This window comes from Vombatus ursinus, unplaced genomic scaffold (assembly GCF_900497805.2).
Source record: "Vombatus ursinus unplaced genomic scaffold, bare-nosed wombat genome assembly UNPS02014798.1, whole genome shotgun sequence".
NCBI lineage: Eukaryota > Metazoa > Chordata > Mammalia > Diprotodontia > Vombatidae > Vombatus > Vombatus ursinus.
The window spans coordinates 46,500,995-46,512,183 of NW_020954576.1; the positions used below are offsets into that span (position 1 = coordinate 46,500,995).

At 42.6% G+C, this 11,189-nt stretch overlaps 1 protein-coding gene across 1 annotated transcript in view; it reads left to right on the top strand.

The window, feature by feature from the left end:
• The first annotated feature begins 2,331 nt into the window (after positions 1 to 2,331).
• PIGR (polymeric immunoglobulin receptor) overlaps positions 2,332 to 11,189 on the top strand; it is a 30,413-nt gene continuing 21,555 nt past the window's right edge. The window contains exon 1 of the mRNA XM_027871238.1: positions 2,332 to 2,496. The gene's annotated coding sequence lies outside the window, so the exon portion shown is untranslated. The remainder of the gene's footprint in view (positions 2,497 to 11,189) is intronic.

The following is an 11,189-nucleotide window of genomic DNA, read 5'->3' on the forward strand; positions in this document are numbered from 1 at the left end:
TATTTTCACTATTTTACAGACAAGGAAACTGAGGCAAACAAAGGTTAAGTGACTAGCCCAGAGTCATCTATCTGTCCGTCTACCTGTCTACCTACCTGTCCATCTATGTATCTATTTACCTACATATTTATCTATCTGCATATGTATACACACATGCATATGCATAGCAGTATATATATATATATAAAATATGTATACAAAGTTTACAAAGCATTATACATAATATATATACATATGACATATATATATACAACTTTGGTACTATATTACATGCAAAAATATAATGTAGTACTTTAAAAAGCATTTATATACCACCTAAAAGATGTATTACAAATATAATTATATAATTGCTATGTAATATGTAATATTTTATAGATAATATTGTGCTTCGTAGATTTTAACATGCTATATAATATATGATATTACATATATAAAATATGGTGTTTTGTAAACTTTAAAGTGTGAAACTTTAAATATATACTATAATATATAGTATTTTATATATAATATAATGCTTTATAAACTTTAAAGTGCTAAATATTATACATGAAATACAGTGCTTTGCAAACTTTAAAATGCTATGTAAATGTCATCTATAATATAGTTGATTATCCTCTTTTTACAGAAGATAAAACTGAGGCCCTGAGGGGAGGTAACCTGTCTCAGGCAGTAAATAGCAAAGTCTAGGCTCTACGTGTGGGTTCTGCTAAGCCATCCTACCTTCCATCCACATGAAGAAACTAAGCCCCAGGGAGGGGAAGCTGCACTGTTCCAGGCACACCACCAGTTGTGGCTGGGCCCAAAATAGGATCCAGGGCTTTGACTGTCTGGTTGCTCCGTCCAGCCTCACTTCTCCTTTCTTTCTTCCCCTTCTGGGGCTAAGTCTCTGGGTCAATGTTGGGGTGTGGAGGCTCCTGAGTCAGCCTTGCCTGGGTGGGCTGTGTGGGCTTCAGGGTGTGTGTGTGCGGGGTGGGGGGGGGGAGCTGGATATGCATAGGTGTGCTTACCTGTGTGGGGTGGGGGAAAGTGAACCTAAGACCAGTTTGCAGTCACTTACATCAGGACAAGTTCAATATGGAAAAATCCCTAGAAGAATGCAGTTATGAGGTAAGCAGGAGGGCTAGGAGATACCATCTCCAAGCCTTCAAGTTGGCCTTAGATTAGCTATGGGGAGGGTCCCAGAGCGCAGCAAAGATTCTAGAGTTAGCTGTGTATAGGAGGGACCTTGAACCCTTTATACTCCAAGGGCAGAGGGTCGGGAGCAGCTGGGACCTGATCTCCTGGAAGTCCTGCTTGGTGGCCTGACAGAAACAAAGCGTTGATGTGAAGGTAGAAGGACCCTCAGAGGCCGTCTTTTTCACCTCCACTCCCCAATTTTACAGATGATGAAACTGAACCTCAGAGACATTAAGTGACGACCAAGGTTATGCAGGTAATAAACATCGGAGGTGGAATTGAACCCAGATCTTGTGACTTGAGTGAGTATTCTTTCCACTAGCTGGAGGTCTGGAATGAGCTTCCTTCAGGATCAGATCCCAGGACCCTTATTGTTGCTGATGGGAGTGGGGGGTGGTTGCTGGAGCTGGGTGGGTTGATGCTAAGAAATCCAGTCCTAGCAGAGCACCCAGGTACGGTGGAAAGAACACTATAACAGGAGCTGGGACTCTATGCTTGAGTCCCTGTGCTTTTGGTTATCTATGTGACCTTGGACAAGTCCTTTCTTTTTCTTATGCTTTACATTCATTATCGGTAAAAAGATCAGTAAAAAGTGCATCGGAGCAGATGCACTGGAAAGTCCCTTCGAGCTCTGCCGCTTTGATTCTACTTGCAATGCCTTCCTCATACAATGCCTCCCTCATAGTGCTGTTGTGAGGAGAGGGCTTTGCAATTTGCAACGTACTGTGGAAAAGTGAGTTCCCATCAGTTATTATGACTTCGGCAAGTCACATAATCTAAGCCTCAGTTTTGCTTTCTGTAAAATAGAGATAATAACATTTCTATTGTTTTCTATTCTATTTCTATTTTCTATTTCTATCTTGCAGGATTCTTAAGGGAAAAATGCTTTGCAAGGATAATCATTATTATTATCCTTTTCATTTTCAAGCAACTCAGAGGTTAGCCTGGTCCTTTGCATGTGTGTAGGCAACCCTGTTGATTCAACTCACAGTCAATCTGATTCCCAATCAATAGGGCTTCCCCAAAGCTAAGAGGAAGTGAACAGATGGGACCAGTTGGAGAAGCCAAAAGGAAAAAGACCCAGGGAATTGGCGGGAGTCACGTGCTGTTGGCTGGCCAGTGTGCCCATGGGAGGGTGTCTCTTTAAGAACACAAGACAGGTGTGGGTCCAGACTTCATATGGTTTCAGTTTTGGCAGCATCCAGTGCCCTGCTGGCAGCCTCCAGGGGAGGCAAAGATAACACCTTCGGAGTTCAGGGAGCTGGAATGGTAACGGGGCAGTGCCCCTGAAGGTGAAAACCAAGAAGAAAAGAGCCAAGTGTGAGTTCAACTTCTCTGGGATCTCCTAGAAAAGGGCGCCAGCTAGAGAGACTGGCAGGTTTGGTGGAAGGGACTGGGTAGTGTCAACGCCCCAAGAGTGGGAGTGGGTTGCAGGGAGATGTGTGAGGATAGCCTGGGGGGTGAAGATCTGTGAGGGGGACTCAGTGAAAGCGATATCCAGTCTCCCCACCCTGCCCCAATCTTCTATCCCCTAATGGAGGAGAAGGGCAGCAGGTAGCAGGTGAAATGGGTGCTCAGTACTTCTCTGCTATTTCAGAAGATTCTATGTTCAATTTTGATAGTTATCATGGCACACTTGTGACATACTTATCTGCTCTCCCCAAGACCCGAGCATAGTGTATACTATCCCTCCCACCTTTTCCACATCTATGACATTCCACGAATTAGAAATCCCAACCTTGTTTCATCATTCCTTATAGCCACCAGGCTATAAGCACCTTAATGTAATGAAAAGAATCAGTAATAATAATCTTGAAGTCAAAAGAACTGGGTTTGAGTCTCCATGCTGCAACTTATCAGCTGTGTGACCTGGGACAAGTTGTTTTATTCCTCCGAGCCTTGATTTCTTTATCTGTAAAATGGGAATAATATTATTTATACTACCTACCCCATAGTGTTGTGCCCATCAGACGACGTAATGTTAACTGAGTGCTTTGTTAACCTTAAAGTGCAACATGAACATAAGCTGTCATCATATGGAGATAGAGTTTGGTGGGAAAAACATTCAATTTGCAGTCTAAAGATGTGAGTTCAAATTCCAGCTTTGTTCCATTGCTGTTGTCGTCGTTCAGTCCTTTCTCAGTCTTGCCCAACTCTTTGTGACCCCATTTGGAGTTTTCTTGGAAGAGATACTGGAGTGGTCTGCCGTTTCCTTCTCCAGCTCATTTTACAGATGAGGAAACTGAGGCCAACAGGGTGAAGTGACTTGCCCAGGGCCATACAGCTAGTAAGTGTCTGAGACCGAGTTTGAACTTACTAGTTATGTGATATTAGGAAAATATCTTAACCCATCTGAGCTTCTTTTATCATTTGCAAAATGAAGAAAATAATGCCTACATTCTCAGCCTCATAGAAGTGTAAGGCAATATAAGTGTGATATCTGCTGTACCTTGAAACGCTTAAGCTCTCGCAGAGTAGTTCAATGGAATGAATGATCTCATTCAGAGGACATGGTTTCATCTGGCCTCTGCTGCTTGGTACCTGTAGACCTTGGGGAAGTTATTTAACCTTCTTTTTGTAAATGAGCGGCTTGACCTAGATGATCTCTGAGGCCCCCTCTAACTGGGATCTTTGATTGTGGTAGTATTCTTTGCCTCCCCCACATGGATGGAGAAATTCAGGTCTGGAGAGTGACTGGCCTCAGGTGACACTGCAAGGAGAAAAAGTACTATTTTCTTACTGGTCACTGGCATTCTAGACCATTTGAGGACCTATTGGGTCTCCAGGCTTTACATCTTAGGAGTTGGATTTTTTTTCTTACTTATTTTCCTGAGGGTAAGAGGCATCCCATCTGTAGAGGAAGGTAGCATTTACTGCTTGCTTCCTAGAAAGGTAAGACAGAGACTGTTTTATTTTGTTCTTTGCGTCATCATTGACCAGCACAGTGCTTGGCACATAGTAAATCCTTTAAAAAATGTATGTTTATATGAATTAAGCTGAAATTATTGACTGCATCATACCTTTCCCACCCAGGGTCCCAGAGGGCAAATTCCATCCCCCATGGTTCTCTTTGGGGTCCCAGGGAGGATGAAGGACGAGCCATATGCAGCCCCACTGCTGCCACCACATGTGAAAGCGAAGCACTAAGCAGGAGAGGGAAGGGCAAAAGCCAGCCCAGCCTGGGGCTTTGGGCCTCTCGGTCCATCTCATTGTGAGCAAGGGAGAAGGAAGAGGGTGAGCGAGGTTCCAGAAAGTAAAAAATGGAGGCAGGCAGAAAGAAGAGGAAAGAGAGAGGCCTCAATCCCCAGGTCAGATTGGATCTGGCCCTTTGCTGCCGGAGGTCCTGTTTGTTTGTTTTGGTTCGTTTTTTTTTTTTTTTTTCAGAGTCATAACCATTTCTGGTCTGGCCTGAGTTGCTCAGATCTCAGTTTGCACAAACCTTTTATAGGTCACCCTTCTCCCTTGACAAGGGAAGTTCTGGGTTCCCCCAACCCTGGAGGGGGACTTCTCACAAGCATGCCTAGAGACACGCATCAGGGAAGGAGGGGGGAAGAGATGAAATCTAGGTCACTTAGAGTTCTCCCCTCCATTCTCCAACACTTCCTCCTCCTCTTCCTCCTCCTCCTCCTCCTCTCCCTCCTTCCTGTAAATAAAGTACAGTGGAAAGGGCACTGACAAAAGATCTAAGATCTAATATTTGCCCCCCCCAACTAGCTGTATGTGACCTGGACTGTGTCACACAGCATCCGTCTGTAAAGTAGCAATGATAATGCCTTATCGAATTTAATTTGATATTTAATTAAGGGACTGAACCAGCTGTTCACTTCAGCACTTTGAACTATTTAGTAGCAGAGCTGCTCTTTCTACTATGCCACAGGTGCCTCTTAAGGGTAGAGGGAGGCTGAATCTCTGGATCACTGCCAATGAGGAAAGGTTACTTTGCTAGGGTCTACCATTAGTGAAAACAAAACTAAGGTGGGGTAATATGAGATTGTCCCTAGGGCACCAACATTTGAGAGGGGCACTTCCTCTCCATTGCTGATCCTTTGGTCAATTGTTCCTTTGCTTTTGTGGTTGGTCCTGTTGCTGTCTCAAAACCTCCAAGGCCTGACCTTTCCTACCACTGTAGCCACTGCTTACTACCTCCCTATGTAGGCCTCTTCCTAAGATTTGGGGAGTCAAGGATCAGGAGTCAAGGATTGTTAGCTGTGTCATGGAAATATGAATCCAGCTTTCTAGTGGAATGGGCCTCCATCTCTTCTGTCACAAGAGCATTTGACCAGAGGTACATCATGTAGTTTCTGGACCTGGGAACCTGTGCCATACTTTTGTAATAGTGATATATGAATGTTCTAGCTAAGGTGGGCTCCCAAGGTTTTCTTGGACTTCAGGTGACTATCTTCCAACCTACATATAAGCAAAATTGCACTGTATGTCCAGTTATAACTCTGATCTTCCAGAAGTTTCTGAATGCTTAGAGAGACGGTAAATCAAATATAGCAACTGCTTAATGTCCTGCCTCTTCCTGGGATACTGATCTGAGAGGGCCTGATGCTGAGTCTCTCTCAAATGAGATTTTCTCCAAATCAGAAGCATGAAATTTGCGAGGTGGAAATAACTTCATCCTCTACCTAGTCCAATCCACATAGGACAGGAATCTCCACCTTGACATACCCAGCAGGTAGCTGGCCATCCAGTGTCTGCTTGAGGATTTCCAAGGAGAGGAATCTGCCCCCTCCAGGCATAGCCTATAGTTTTAATTACTTGGGAATTTTTCCTGATGTCAAGCATAATTCTGCATCTTTGCCACTTCCACTGATTGCTCCTGATTATAGCCTCTGGAAGCAAGTAAAGTAAGACATCCCTTTTTCCATATGCCAGCCCTTCAGGTACATTGACAGCTATTAAGTCCCCCATGAACATTCTCTCCTCTGAGGTAAGAACCACCAATTCTTTAAACTTGTTGTCATAAGGCATAGACTCAAGGTCCTTCAATCTGGTTAGACCCTTCTGGATTTCCTCTAGCTTGTCAATGTCCATCTTAAATTATGGCCCCCAAAGTTCAACAAAATATTACAGATAACATCTAGTAAGTAAAACATAGGCAATGTGGCATTCTCCTCTTCATTACTTATTATATCCTCTCTTAATTCGGCCCGAGAATACATTAGCTGTCACTGATTCCTACTGAGCTTGCAGTCCACTAAAACCCACAGATCTTTTTCAGAATAACTGCTGTCTGGCCTCCTTTATTAGGCCTCCTCTATCCTGGATGTGTGAGGTTGATTTTTTAAAAACTCAAATGTAAGACTCTACATTTGTCTTTTTTTAATTTCTTCTTATTTGGTTCAGCTTGTCAATATCTTTTTAGAACCTGACTTCGTCATCCAGTGTGTTAGCTATCTATTAGATAGTTAACCTCCATGCCATATAAATGCACCGTTGGTGCTTTTATCAAAGTCACTGATTACACTTTATTGCCCTTGAGAAGCCACTGGGGTAGAATAGAGTGAGCTTTAGATTGATAAGCAGTAGGCCTGGCTTCTAGTCCCAGCTTTGCTACTCAAATTTAAATGTTAGAGCTGGAGAAGACCTTAGAGTTTGTCTAAGTTTTATAGATGAAGAAACTGAGGTCCAGATAAGTCAAACAAATTATCAAGCCAGGTCTTCTGATTCCAAATCTAGCACACTTTCCTTTGAACCACATTGCTACTTGAAAGACCTTGGTCAAGTCATTTAACTTTTGTGGACTTCAGTCTCCTCATCTGTATAAACCAAAGAGCCAACAAGCATTTATTAAGCTCCTAGATGGCTCATTGGATAAAATGCTGAGCCTTGAGTCAGGAAGAACTGTGTTCAAATCCAGCTGTAGATACTTAGTGGCTATGTGACTTTGGACAAATCATCTAATCTCTATCTGCCTCAGTTTCCTCAACTATAAAATGGGGATAATAATAGCACCTATATCGCAAGATTGTCGTGACATAATATTTGTAAAGCACTTAGTACAGTGCCTGGCAAATAGTAGGTGACACATAATTGTTTATTTCCTTCCCTCCTCTTGTGCTAGTCACCAAAGATATAAGTACAAACAATAATAGTAATACGCATTTTAGAAACTAAAGAATGAGCCTCTGTGGTCTCTCCTAGCTATAATCCCCTTTCTAAGCTCTGATTTTCCTCCTAACTCTCCCCAGACACCCAGAATTCTTGCCTTCTTCCTCAGCTCACCCTGGTTAAAGCCAGGACTGGCAAAGCAGAGGCACTTACTCAATCTTTGTGGGGTGGGCGGAGATTGCTCAGAAACAGCCTTTTGTTCCCCTTTCAGTATCTAACAGGGAAGAGGGAAATCTGGGCTTATGTTGTGGAGGCCAATATTCAAGAGCAAGGCTAGGAGCCCTGCAATTGCAAACATCCTCCTGTCTGCTTAAGAAGCTCACAGCAGCCAAGAGGAGGAGCTGTTCGGGCCCTGGCTCGACCATAAATTGCTGTGCAACTTTAGCTAAGCCGCTTTCCCTTCCTGAAAAAACAGTTCAACCATCTGAAAAATGGGGCCATTGGGCGACCCTTTCCCAAGTCCCTTTTGCTATTCTCTGCTGGCTTTCCAAGCACTTCTATGTACAGAAAGGCCAGGAGGGGCTGATTCTTCCTCCGGAGCTGGGTCTCAGGGAGGTTAAATTCCTTAAGCTAGCATGGGACAGTGGGAAGATGATTGAGTCAGAATTTGGGCCTGGTCCTCAGATTCTCAGTCTTTCCCACCCCCTCCTCCTCTGGCCCTCCTGGAATGAATTGTGCAAATAGAATGATCAAAGTGTGGAAAACACTTTGTAACTATAAAGTACTTTATATATAATCAATTCATCAATAAGCATTTATTAAGCACCTACTGTAGTTAGCACTGAACTAGGCATTGGGGTATACATAGAAAGCTTAAACAATCCCTACTCTCAAAGAGCTTATTTTCTCTCTCTCTCTCTCTCTCTCTCTCTCTGTCTCTCTCTCTCTCTCTCTGTCTCTCTCTCCAAATACATACACACAAACATATATATATATATATACATATATACATATTTTGTTGTTTGTTCACTTGTTTCAATCATGTCCAACTCTTTGTGACTCCACTTGGGATTTTCTTGGCAAAGATACTGGAGTGGTTTGCCATTTCCTTCTCTAGATCATTGTACAAATGAAGAAACTGGATTAAGTGACTTTCCCAGGGTCACAGAGCTAGTTAATTGTCAAAGGCCTGATTTAAACTCAGGAAGATGAGTCTTCTTGACTCTAGGCCTGGCACTCTATCCAATGCATCACCTACCTGTCCTTATATACACATATATACATATACATGTAACTATATGTACATTTGCATAATATACAAATATAATCATATAGTGCATGTAATTTTACATACTAAAGACAACTGGTGGCACAGTAGTAGATAGAGGTCCAGACCTGGAGTCAGGAAGACCTAAGTTCAAATCCAGTCTCAGATACTTACTAGCTGTATGACCTTGGACAAGTCATTTAATCTGTTTGTCTCAGTTTCCTCATCTATAAAACGGGGATGGTATAGTAGCAACTACCTTGCAATAATAAATGAGATAATATTTGTAAAGCGCAGTCCCTGGCACATAGTTCTATAAAAATGCTGATTACATTCCTTCTCTTCTTCTTTCCTAGGAGACATGGAAAGATGATTAGACCTAGAGTAGAACCTCTTACTTAGCAATGAAGATCATGAACTCAACTGTAACTTAAACTTTTCTAGAGTTATTTAGGGCCACCAAGAAGTCTAGGCAGTTTCCCAGGGTTTACACAGTAGCTATAGAAGAAAAGTGCTACTTCATCATCAAAAGACCTGAGTTTGAGTCGCAGTTTGGCCACATTCAAGGGGTATGCTCTTGGGCTTCTGTATTTTTAAAAAAAAGTTTGTATGGAAATCCAAGGGACTCCTTTTGCTCCTCTGTAGGAGAAGGTTCCTGTGACAGTAGCCATAGCCTGGTTCTGGTTCACTGAGGAGCTGTTTTCGCTTCACCTCACCTCACCTGACCTCCCTCTTGTGGAGAACCTCCTCCCCATACTCTATTTCCCGGAATCCTATTGAGATTCCAGAAATAGGTCTGTATAAATGCCTACACAAGCTTCTTTAATTTCTCTCATGTCACTCATAGGAGCAGGGACTACTGGTCCCAGGTTGCAGGACACTCCTGATTTCAAACCTTCCTCCCATTCATAAATGAGTTAAGAAAGCCTTTGTCAGACCATGAGTAGTGGTATGGAATCTAGAAAATGATTCCCTAAACTCACAGAGTCTGAGACTTCTGGCAACAGAACAGAGCCTGTCTTTCCCTCTCCTAACTAAGACTTTAGGGACTTGTTTCAAGTCCCTAAACTAGATTATAGAATTTAGAGCAAGAAGGATAATCAGTCTAGTGATGGAAAGGCCATCTAATCCAACCCCATGATTTTACATATGAAGAAACATACCCAAGGTCACAAGAAGGCCTGGAACCCAGGCCCTCTAACTCCTAAGCCAGGGTTATTTCTACTGTAGTCCAATGCCTCAACAATCCTAAGAGGTCAGCTAGTGCAGGGGTTCTTAGCCTAGTTTTTGCATGGATCCCTTTAGCAGTTTAGTAAAACCTATGAACCCCTTCTCAAGATAATGTTTTAAGTGCATAAAATGAGATACACGAGATTATGAAGAAAATCAATTATGCTGAAATAGTTATCAACATATTTATTTGTGTATTTGTTTCTTTGCTTATTTATTTATCTTTTGCAGACTGGGTATCCCTAACTCATCAAGATCTACTCATGGCCCTGATCCCACTTTTGATTGGAAGAAAAGCTTTGACCTGTTCCATTTTTAATCTGGCCCAATTTGACCCTTGTTTGGCAGCTTGGTGCCCTCTCCTTCCCCGACAATATGAGGGTCTCACCGTAATGGTGGCAGACAATTCGGATACACTATTAGCTTTAGCCTTATCCACAAGGCTACCCAGTAGCAAGGGATTATTGTCATTGTTTGGTCATTTTCAGTCCTGCCCAACTCTTTGTGACTCCATTGGGGTTTTCTTGGCAAAGATACTAAAGTGGTTTGCCGTATCTTTCTCCAGCTTATCTGCAGATAAGGAAACTGAGGCAAACAGGGTTAAGTGACTTGCCCAGGGTTACATAGCTAGTAAGTGTCTGAGGTAGGACTTGAACTCAGGAATTCATGCCTCCAGTCCTGGCACTCTATCCATTGTGCTGTCCAGTGGTCCCAGCAAGGGATTACAGGTATGCAACATAATGCCCTGCACAAAATATTTTTCAAAACAAGTTCACATGTCCTAGCTTAATAACCCCTGATGTTTATTTATATATATTTTGGATAACTTACATTGGGTTTTTCAGATTGTCATCACATTCATAATCTCTCAAAGTGGGGTGGACGGTGATTTAAGTAAATTGGGGTGTAGGAATTTTGATCCCCATTTGGCAGATGAAGAAACTGAGGGTCCAGTAACCTGCCCCAAATCACATAGATAGCCACTATCCTGATAGTGGTAGCAGGTATCCTGACTTCCCATTCTAAATGTTTTTATTAGATATTTCCCCACCTTTATCAGCTTCCCGACCTTCACATCCTTGTCCTGTCTATCCCATCTTCCCTTATGGCAGTAAATACACAGCATACCTCCTCATCTGACAATAAGCTACCCCCAGGGGTCCTAGGCTTAACAACATGGAGAGACTGTGGTATAAGGGAAAATGTGGTGAATTTAGAGTTAGAGGTCCTAGGTTTGAATCCTGACTGCCATTTCTTACCTGTATGACCCTGGGCCAGTCATTTAACCTTCTTGGAATTCAATTTCCTTATCTATAAAATGAGGGTGTTGGTTGGACTAGATAATCACTTAGGGCCCTTCCAGCTCTAAATCTATGATCCGCTAAAATACAAAGTAGCTGAAAGGGACGTTTTGTGTGTGTGTGTGTGTGTGTGTGTGTGTGTGTGTGTGTGTGTGTGT